Raw genomic sequence first — 10529 nt, 5'->3', positions numbered from 1 at the left:
CTAAGTCATTAATAAATATCACAAAAAGTAGAGGTCCCAGAACCGATCCCCGTGGGACACCACTAGTCACAGCCCTCCAATCCGAATGCACTCCCTCCACCACAACCCTCTGCTTTCTACAGGCAAGCCAATTCTGAATCCACACGGCCAAGCCTCCCTGAATCCCCTGGCCTCTGACCTTCTGAAGAAGCCTTGTGAAACGCCTTACTAAAATCCATGTAGACCACATCTACTACACTACCCTCAGCAATCTTCCTGGTCACCTCCTCAAAGAGCCCTATCACGCTCGTGAGGCAAGATCTTCTCTTCACAAAGCCATGCTGGCCGTCCCTAATCAGTCCATGATTCTCTAAATGCTCATAGATCCTATCTCTTAGAATCCTTTCTAACAGCTTACCCACCACAGATGTAAGGCTCACTGGTCTGTAATTCCCTGGACTATCCCTACTACCTTTTTTGAATAAGGGGACAACATTCGCCACCCTCCAATCCTCCAGTACCATCCCCGTGGCCAACGAGGACTCAAAGATCCTAGCCAATGGTTAAGCAGTCTCCTCCCCCACCTCCCGAAGCAGCCTGGGGAATATTCTGTCAGGCCCCGGGGACTTAACTGTCCTAATATTTTCTAACAGCTCCAACACATCCTCTCTCTTGATATCTACATACTCTAGAACATTATACATACCAACACTGTCCTCAGCATCATCAAAACCCCTCTCCTTGGTGAATACTGAAGAGAAATATTCATTGAGAACCTCACCCACTTCCACAGCTTCCAGGCACATCATCCCACCTTTGTCTTTAATCGGACCTACCTTTACTCTCGTCATCCTTCTGCTCTTCACGTACGAGAAAAAAGCCTTGGGATTCTCCTTAACCCTCCTCGCCAAAGCCTTTTCATGTCCCCTTCTCACTCTCCTCAGCCCCTTCTTAAGCTCCTTCCTTGCTACTCTATATTCCCCACGAGCCCTATCTGATCCTTGCTGCTTACACCTTATGTATGCTGCCGCCTTCTTCCTAACTAGTTGTTCCACCTCTCTTGTCACCCATGGTTCCTTCACCCTGCCATTCCTTCTCTGCCTCACCGGGACAAATTTATCCCTAACATCCTGCAAGAGATCCCTGAACATCGACCACATCTCCACAGCACATTTCCCTTCAAAAATGTCATCCCAATTCACACTCCCAAGTTCTCGCCTTACAGCCTCATAATTCGCCTTTCCCCAATTAAATATCTTCCCGTCCCCTTTGCTCCTATCCCTGTCCATGACAATGCTAAAGGTTATGGAGCAGTGGTCACTGTCCCCCAAATGCTCACCCACCGATAGATCTGTCACCTGACCCGGTTCATTACCTAAAACTAGATCTAATATGGCATCCCCTCTAGTCGGCCTGTCAACACACTGTGACAGGAATCCGTCCTGGACACACCTAACAAAATGCGCCCATCTAAACCTTTGGCACTAAGCACTAATGGCAGGAACCTTAACAGTGTTGATGTACAGAAGGATCTTGGGGTCCAAGTCCATAGCTCCCTGAAAGTGGCTGCACGGGTTGATAGGGTGGTCAAGAAGGCATTTGGCATGCTTTCCTTTATTAGTCGAGGCACTGAGCTCAAGAGTCAGAAAGTTATGCTGAAGCTCTATAAAACTCTGGTTAGCCCACATCTGGAGTATTGCATTCGATTCTGGTCGCCCCGTTACAAAAAGGATGTGGAGGCTTTGGAGAGGGTGCAGAAGAGGTTCACCAGGATGCTGCCTGGATCAGAGGGCATGCGTTGTCAGGAGAGGTTGGACAAACTTGGGTTGTCTTTTCTGGAGCAGCAGAGGCTGAGGGGAGACCCGATAGAAGTTTATAAGATTATGTGAGGCATAGATAGAGTAGACAGGCAGAATCTTTTTCCCAATGTTGAAATGTCTAATACTAGAGGGTGTGCATTTAATGTGAGAGGGGGTAAGTTCAGATGTGTGGGGCTGGTTTTTTACACAGAGAGCGGTGGGTGCCTGGAATGTGCTGCCAGGGGTGGTGGTGGAGGCAGATACAATGGAGGCGTTTAAGAGGCTCTTAGATAGGCACATGAATGTGCAGAGAATGGAGGTGTATGGGCATTGTTTGGGCAGAAGGGTTAGTTTAGTTAGGCAGTTAATTACTAGTTTAATTATTTTAGCACAACATTGTGGGCTGAAGGGCCTGTTCCTGTTCTACCTCCCATGTTCTATTGACCTGGAGCTTAGAAAAGGTCCACCAGTCAATGCTTCCCACTGAGCCCTGGCCTGTGAGCTGTGTTGCTTCCTCTGTACGTACTGATCTCTCTGCTCCTGAATCTGAGGCTGGATAAGAAGGAGTTGGGAAGCAATGTGTGATCCCATTTCACTCCACAAACTGAAATGAAATAGCGAACCGCCTTCTGACACAGTCTCCTCAGGAAGACCACCTGTCATACAGTTGGGTCAGAGTCCTACAGTGTGGTCAGTGGGGGTGCACGGTGAGGTGCTTTACCATCCAACACATGGTGACCACACCTTCCTTGCGATTGGACATGCTGGAGTTGCCCTGTGGATCACTTCCACACTTGGGCAACTGTTCCAGGGAGCTGTCTGCTGCAGTCCTGGGAGACTGTGCACTTGTTACTGATCTCTCCCACATCCTTGCCTTTCCCAGGACAATGGACAAAGCCACAGCTCTGGCTTCATGTTGTCCATAACCAGAGTGACCCACTCACTCCCGCCGTCAGTGACCCACCCACTCCTGCCGTCAGAGTGACCCACGCACTCCCACCACGGAGTGACCCACTCACTCCTGCCGTCGGAGTGACCCACCCACTCCCGCCGTCAGACTGACCCACTCACTCTGGTGAGGACGAACTTCCCGAGGTCTGTACCCGGCTCCTGACACTCAGTCCTCGCTCACCTCTGGTCTGAGTGGTCAGGGATACAGCTGCCCAGTGTGGTGTTACTTCAGTGTCCCAAACGTGCAGCAGAACTCCCCCCAGTACGGAGTCCAGCTGGTGGTGATGGAGGCCTTTGGTGTGATCGTCAGGTCAATTTCTGCGAGAGTGGTTAGGACATGGAAAATCAGAATCCCAGAATTCCTGCACGGTGCTCCCAGTGTGGGTCTCACCCAGGGATACGGAGACAGGAACCGTGCACGGTGCTCCCGATGTGGTCTGACCCAGGGATACGGAGACGGGAACTGTGCACGGTGCTCCCAGTGTGGTCTGACCCAGGGATACGGAGACGGGAACTGTGCACGGTGCTCCCGGTGTGGGTCAACCCACATACAGTAGGGTCCCTCTCCCACCCCTAATTTAACCCTCCAACCCCTCCAACACTCCCCTCATAAACTCCTTCCCCTGCTCTCTCTGTAGCCTGGCATCCAGACCTGGTCTCACATAGATGTAAGTAGCTGGGATGATGGAGAGAGACTCTGCAATAGTCTGACCCTTTGGGCTTACCCTAAACACCCGTCCAGTGTCTCACATCACCAACCAGAGTGAGAACAGGAGCACAGTGAGGTCACAGAGAGAGAGAGAGACGTCCCAAGATTCGACCCTCTTTGTGAGCTCACAGGGGCTGACCTCTCCCCCAAAATCTGGGCTAGCCCCGCCCCTTGCACCCTGATCACCAGTTTGTCTGCCTATCTCATCGTGTGTTAGAGGACACACTGGGACCAGGCATCATGGTACATTGGACCCCCTTTCCTCTCCCCCATGGGACCAGATGTCACAGTGCATTAGACACACCATCCTCTCCCCCTCTGGGACCAGGTGTCACAGTACATTAAACACCATGGACTGGGTGTCATGGTGTGTTATACAGCACTCGGTGGAGACAAAGTGAGAAGGAGATGAGAGCAGCAAGAGAGAGAGAGAGAGAGAGAGAGACGGAGAGACAGAGAGAGGGAGAGGGGGACCACGGAGGGCTGGAAATGTTACCACACTCAATTGTTAAATGTTTAAAGGGAGTAGGCTTCCCCACAAAGAAAGGGGACCTCCTACGAGTGGGATGGATAGTCAGCACTGCATCAATACAGCAGTGTCTGAAAAATGAAAAGCTCAACATTGAAATTGGATAAGTTAAGAAAAGGTTTGCCGCCTTACAAAAGCAAAATAGGTAGACAGGGTATTGAAAAAGGCATTTGGCACACTGGCCTTCATCATTCAGGGCACTGAGTACGGAAGTTGGGATGTTATGTTGCAGTTGTAGAAGATATTGGTGAGGTCGCATTTGGAATATTGTATTCAGTTTTGGTCACCCTGCTATAGGAAAGATGCCATTAAGCTGGAAGGAGTGCAGAGGAGATTTACAAGGATGTTGCCAGGATTCAAGGGACTGAGTTATGGAGAGAGGTTGAGCAGGTTGGAGGGTGAGGGGGGGTATCTCATTGAGGTATATGAAATCGAAATCATAAGGGGCATCGATAGGGTGAATGCACTCGGTCTTTTTCCCAGAGTTGGGGAATCAAGAACTAGAGGGCATAGGGTTAAGGTGAGAGGGGAGAGATTTTAGAGGAGTCTGTGGGGTAAGTTTTTCACCCAGAGGGTGGTCAGTATATGGAATGTGCTGCCAGAGGAAGTGGTTGAGGCAGGTACATGAACAACATTTAGAAGACACTGGGACAGGTACATGTATAGGAAAGGTTTAGAGGGATATGGGCCATATGGAGGCTAATGGAACCAGCTTGAAAGGCCACCTTGGTTGACACGAACTAGTTGGGCTGAAGGGCCTGCTTCCATGCTGTATGACTCTATCCCATGAACTGAGACAGCAAAGGGAACAGGACGGGGTCTGGAGGTCTAGGCAGATGAATGTAGTGTGTAAATTATCTACAGGACAACAGCAAAAGAAAATAAACAGAAAGGATTGGTGGGTGAGCCGGCAATGGTGCGCAGTATATTATCAGCAGACCGGGACACCAAGCGTTGGGACGGAGATATCTGGGACTCCAGCGACAGACAGGGGGGTGGAGAGGACAGTGGGTCAACAGCGGAGACGTGACCCTGATCTGGACATAAAGTTCAGGTAGAACACAGACTAGCAGAGGGCAGCTTTCCAGCACCGCCCACACAACAAGCATGGAGACCATTCCCAGGGATTTACAGCGACTGAGTTACAGGAGCCTGGGGACAACGGTGAGACAGAAGCCTGAGGAACAGCTTGTCTCTCGGCTCACCCGGTTACGGGATCAGCTACACGTTAATGAGGAGAAATCAGACACATGGGTGCCTCAAGTACGGATCTTATTGTGGGTGGAACATATGGAGTACCTTCTATTTGGGAATGGATCGACCAGCCAGTGGAGGAGGTACCAGTACCATGGACCGGCCCTGACGTACCGTACCAGGGGGAGTCTCCAGGTTTACGAGACATGGCCTCACAGATGGGACTGTGCAGACAGCAGGGGAAATATTTACCAGAGGTATGTGAGGCCATGTAATGAAAGTGGGGCCCAGACACGTACACGGCGCCTGTGGGCATTATTGGAACCGTCCGCGGGCCGACCGGTGCAGATGTTGTTAAACGTTGAGATGGTTCAAGCAAGTGGAAGACGAGTTAGAGCAGGGGTGACGAACGTGGCCCCAGGATAAAGGCTGGACCTTTAACGGGGAAAGTGGGAACAGGCTGGAGCAGACACAGAGGGTCACCAGGTGTTTACCTCCCTGCTAAAGGCCGCCCTGTCCGCGCCTCGCTCTGACTGCTGGACCTGACCTCGCTCTGCGACGGTGAACGGTGCTGGGGCCACTGAGTACTCCAGACCAGCCACCCCAGACCCGAGTCCCTGAGGGGCAGGAGGGCCTCAGACTCCAGGTTCTCTGTTCTCTTTCCATTAGTCCATGTACGTTCACAATAAACGCCTTTGTAAAGTTTATGGTGGGTTGCTCTCTTTTTCATGCATTAATTCGAATCCAAAAGAACCATTTCTCATTCTGGAAGGAGAGAGGGAGGGAGGGGGGGAGGGAGATTGGAGGGAGGGAGGGAGAGAGGGAGGGGGAGGGAGATTGGAGAGGGAGTGTGTCGGAGAGAGGGGGAAAGGGAGGGAGGGAGGTGGAGAGTGGGAGAGAGGAAATGAGGGAGAGGGATGGAGGGACGGAGAGAGGGAGACTCTAGTTTGGACAGGACGGTACACCTCTGATGCACCCTGTCCCTCCCCCCTCTGTCCAGCAGGACCTCCAACCTCGACCTTTGCCGTGGCGCCACCCCACTGGGCCATTGTTTCTGGGACAAAACCGGGAAAGCAGCTGCCCTCTGACCCTGGGCTCCCTGGCCATGTCCCAGTGATGGGCAATGCCCAGCCCTCCGCTCTGACGGGGCAGGACCTCTCCAAGCACACCCACAGGGCACTGCCACAGCTTCCTGATGGAATACTGCTGGAACGTGTCCCTGCCCTTCACTGGGTGTGAACATGCATGTCCCTGCCCTCCCCCCAGGGTGAGCCATCTAGTTTCAGGCGGAGTTTATAACCAGTGTTGGCAGGACACTGCTGAGTGTCCACGGCACCCCAGTGCCTGGTGCCCAGTGGCCGCCTGATACAGGAGGTTGTTCCTTATACCGGGTTTGTCCTGCAGAGATCCCTGTGGATGCCACTACCCAGCCCCTCACCCAGCTCCTCACCCCTCACCCAGCTCCCCTCCCCCACCGCCCCTCCCAGCCCCTCATCCACCTCCCCTCACCCAGCTCCCCTCCCCTCCCCCACCTCCCCTCACCCAGCTCCCCTCCCACCCAGCTCCCCTCCCCTCCCACCTCCCCTCACCCAGCTCCCCTCCCCTCACCCAGCTCCCCTCCCCTCTCCCACCTCCCCTCACCCACCGCCCCTCACCCACTGCCCCTCCCAGCCCCTCCCCCACCTCCCCTCACCCAGCTCCCCTCCCCTCCCCCACCTCCCCTCACCCACCTCCTCGCCCCTCTCCTAGCTCCTCACCCCTTACTTTCACCCTCTCCATGACCCCTCACCCTTCCTCTCCATCCCCTTTCCCACACAGGACACCTTCCCTGCCCCTCACTCACTGCCTCTCACACTCCCCACCCCCTCACGCACCAAGCCTCTCTCCCCTCGGCCTCTCCACCCACCCACTGGCCCCACAGCAGCCAGTCTCACCCCGCTGGCAGAGCCCAACCCTGCTTTGGTCATGTCGACCTCTGAAGGCATTGGACTGAACCGTGCCTTCAAATGTCGGCGGTGACGTGTCCTCACCTGTGGGCCGAGGGGCCGTGTCACAGGCGCCGTGTGGCTCTGCTCCCCCTCTCCCCCTCACCCCCATCCACCGCCAGAACCTCTCCAGCTGTTCCATGTGCAGGTCAAGCAGCTGGCACGTCGGACCCTCCCCTCACCAACACTGCGAGGTGGAGCAACACACAAGCCCAGCACGTCGGGCAGCGTCTACAGAGGGAAGTGGACGGGCGACGTTTCGGCTCGGGATTGAACGAGTGAGGGGAGGTAGTCGGTGTAAAGGGGGGTGGGGGGAGGGGGGGCAAGAGCTGGCAGGTGAGGGGTGGATCCAGGTGAGGGGGTGATAGGGAGGGGGGAAAGTGGGAATGATGTCAGAAGCTGGGAGGTGATAGGTGGAAGTGACAGAGGGTTGAAGAAGAAGGAATCTGATAGGTGAGGACAGTGGAGTCTGGGATAGAGGTGGGGAGGGGGACCGGTGGGGGGAGTGTGTGGGTGATGGGCAGGTGGTGGGGTGGGGGGGTGGGGGGAGTGTGTGGGTGATGGGCAGGTGGCGGGGTGGGGAGGTGGGGAGTGTGTGGGAGGTGGGCTGGTGGAGGGGTGGAGGGGTGGGGAGGTGGGGAGTGTGTGGGGGGTGGGCTGGTGGAGGGGTGGAGGGGTGGGGAGGTGGGCAGGTGGAGGGGTGGGGGGGTGGGGGGGGTGGGGGAGTGTGTGGGAGGTGGGCTGGTGGAGGGGTGGGGGGGTGGGGGAGTGTGTGGGGGGTGGAGGGGTGGAGGGGTGGGGTGGGGGAGTGTGTGGGGGGTGGAGGGGTGGGGTGGGGGAGTGTGTGGGGGGTGGAGGGGTGGAGGGGAGGGGTGGAGGGGTGGGGTGGGGTGGGGGAGTGTGTGGGGGGTGGAGGGGTGGAGTGGGGGAGTGTGTGGGGGGTGGAGGGGTGGAGGGGTGGGGTGGGGGAGTGTGTGGGGGGTGGAGGGGTGGAGGGGTGGGGTGGGGGAGTGTGTGAGGGGTGGAGGGGTGGGGTGGGGGAGTGTGTGGGGGGTGGAGGGGTGGGGGAGTGTGTGGGGGGTGGAGGGGTGGAGGGGTGGGGTGGGGGAGTGTGTGGGGGGTGGAGGGGTGGGGTGGGGGAGTGTGTGGGGGGTGGAGGGGTGGCGGGGTGGGGTGGGGGAGTGTGGGGGGGTGGAGGGGTGGGGTGGGGGAGTGTGTGGGGGGTGGAGGGGTGGGGTGGGGGAGTGTGTGGGGGGTGGAGGGGTGGGGTGGGGGAGTGTGTGGGGGGTGGAGGGGTGGAGGGGTGGGGTGGGGGAGTGTGTGGGGGGTGGAGGGGTGGAGGGGTGGGGTGGGGGAGTGTGGGGGGGTGGAGGGGTGGGGTGGGGGAGTGTGGGGGGGGTGGAGGGGTGGAGGGGTGGGGTGGGGGAGTGTGTGGGGGGTGGAGGGGTGGGGTGGGGGAGTGTGTGGGGGGTGGAGGGGTGGGGTGGGGGAGTGTGTGAGGGGTGGAGGGGTGGGGGAGTGTGTGGGGGGTGGAGGGGTGGAGGGGTGGGGTGGGGGAGTGTGTGGGGGGTGGAGGGGTGGAGGGGTGGGGTGGGGGAGTGTGTGGGGGGTGGAGGGGTGGAGGGGTGGGGTGGGGGAGTGTGGGGGGGTGGAGGGATGGGGTGGGGGAGTGTGTGGGGGGTGGAGGGGTGGGGTGGGGGAGTGTGTGGGGGGTGGAGGGGTGGGGGAGTGTGGGGGGGTGGAGGGGTGGGGTGGGGGAGTGTGTGGGGGGTGGAGGGGTGGAGGGGTGGGGTGGGGGAGTGTGTGGGGGGTGGAGGGGTGGAGGGGTGGGGTGGGGGAGTGTGGGGGGGGTGGGGGGACGGTAGGGGATTGGGAGACGGAAAGTTCCGGTGAGGAGAGAGAAAACAGAAAAATATGGGGAGAGGACGGAGGGGGAGCGGTCACCGTTGGTCACCGGTTTCTGATGGGCACATGTACGGAGACACAGACCCGGTGAGGGGCCATCCAGACAGCCCATTGCACACAGCAGCCCATGTGCCGGGGGTTCACTGGGTCTTGGTTCACCTTTCACTCAGCATTTGTGGGCTGCTGTTCTGCTCCGACCAGCGCAGGGAACCGCAGTGAAAACATTTCTGCGGAAGGGTTTGCTTTGCACATTAATGGAGTGGGCCGGCGGTGCTGGAAACACAAAGACGTGGAATGAAAACAAAAAATAAAGCAAAATGTTCCTCACCCCAGATGGGACTCGAACCCACAATCCCTGGCTTAGGAGGCCAGTGCCTTATCCATTAGGCCACTGGGGCTGCCCGGCTCCAGGGCGCGGCAGCGGCCCTTCATAGCGCGGCCGCCGGGGGGCGCGCAGCCGCAACCGACGCGGCAGCTGCAGCTGCAGCCGTGCGGGGCGGTGCGGGGGGACGGGAGGAGGGTCCGGTCCGTGGGGAGGGGAGGGGGGTCCGGTCCGTGGGGAGGGGAGGAGGGTCCGGTCCGTGGGGAGGGGAGGGGGGTCCGGTCCGTGGGGAGGGGAGGGGAGGGGGGTCCGGTCCGTGGGGAGGGGAGGGGGGTCCGGTCCGTGGGGAGGGGAGGGGAGGGGGGTCCGGTCCGTGGGGAGGGGAGGAGGGGAGGAGGGTCCGGTCCGTGGGGAGGGGAGGAGGGGAGGAGGGTCCGGTCCGTGGGGAGGGGAGGGGGGTCCGGTCCGTGGGGAGGGGAGGAGGGTCCGGTCCGTGGGGAGGGGAGGGGGGTCCGGTCCGTGGGGTGGAGAGTCCGGTCCATGGGGAGGCGGGGGCAGTCCGGCTCATGGGGGGTCCGGTCCAGGGGGAGGAGGGGGTCGGGTCCATGGGGAGGGGGGGGTCGGGTCCATGGGGTGCGGAGAGTCCGGTCCATGGGGTGGAGGGGGTCCAGTGTACAGATGCAGAGGGTCCAGTGTAGGGGTGTAGAGGGTCCGGTCCATGGGGTGTAGAGGGTCCGGTGTAGGGGTGTAGTTTGTCTGGTGTAGGGGTGTAGAGGGTCCGGTCCGTGAGGTGGAGAGGGTCTGGTCCATGAGGTGTAGAGGGTCCAGTGATGGGGTGTAGTGGGTCCGGTGTAGGGGTGTAGAGGGTCCGGTCCATGGGGTGTAGAGAGTCCAGTGTACGGGTGTAGAGGGTCTGGTGTAGGGGTGTAGTGGGTCCAGTGTAGGGGTGTAGAGGGTGCAGTGATGTGGTATAGAGGGTCCGGTCCATGGGGTGTAGAGGGTCCAGTGTAGGGGTGTAGAGGGTGCAGTGATGTGGTATAGAGGGTCCGGTCCATGGGGTGTAGAGGGTCCAGTGTAGGGGTGTAGAGGGTCCAGTGTAGGGGTGTAGAGGGTCCGGTGTAGGGGTGTAGTGGGTCCAGTGTATGGGGTGTAGAGG

General features: G+C 58.4%; 1 non-coding gene across 1 annotated transcript; it reads right to left on the bottom strand.

Annotated features, from left to right (window-relative positions):
* Nucleotides 1-9376: 9376 nt before the first annotated feature.
* trnar-ccu (transfer RNA arginine (anticodon CCU)) lies at nucleotides 9377-9449 on the bottom strand. The gene has a single exon. It is a non-coding gene; the product is annotated as a tRNA-Arg (tRNA).
* Nucleotides 9450-10529: the final 1080 nt, after the last annotated feature.

The sequence above is a fragment of the Pristis pectinata genome, chromosome 17 (assembly GCF_009764475.1).
Source record: "Pristis pectinata isolate sPriPec2 chromosome 17, sPriPec2.1.pri, whole genome shotgun sequence".
Taxonomy (NCBI): domain Eukaryota; kingdom Metazoa; phylum Chordata; class Chondrichthyes; order Rhinopristiformes; family Pristidae; genus Pristis; species Pristis pectinata.
This window is presented reverse-complemented; position numbering and strand designations above follow the sequence as displayed.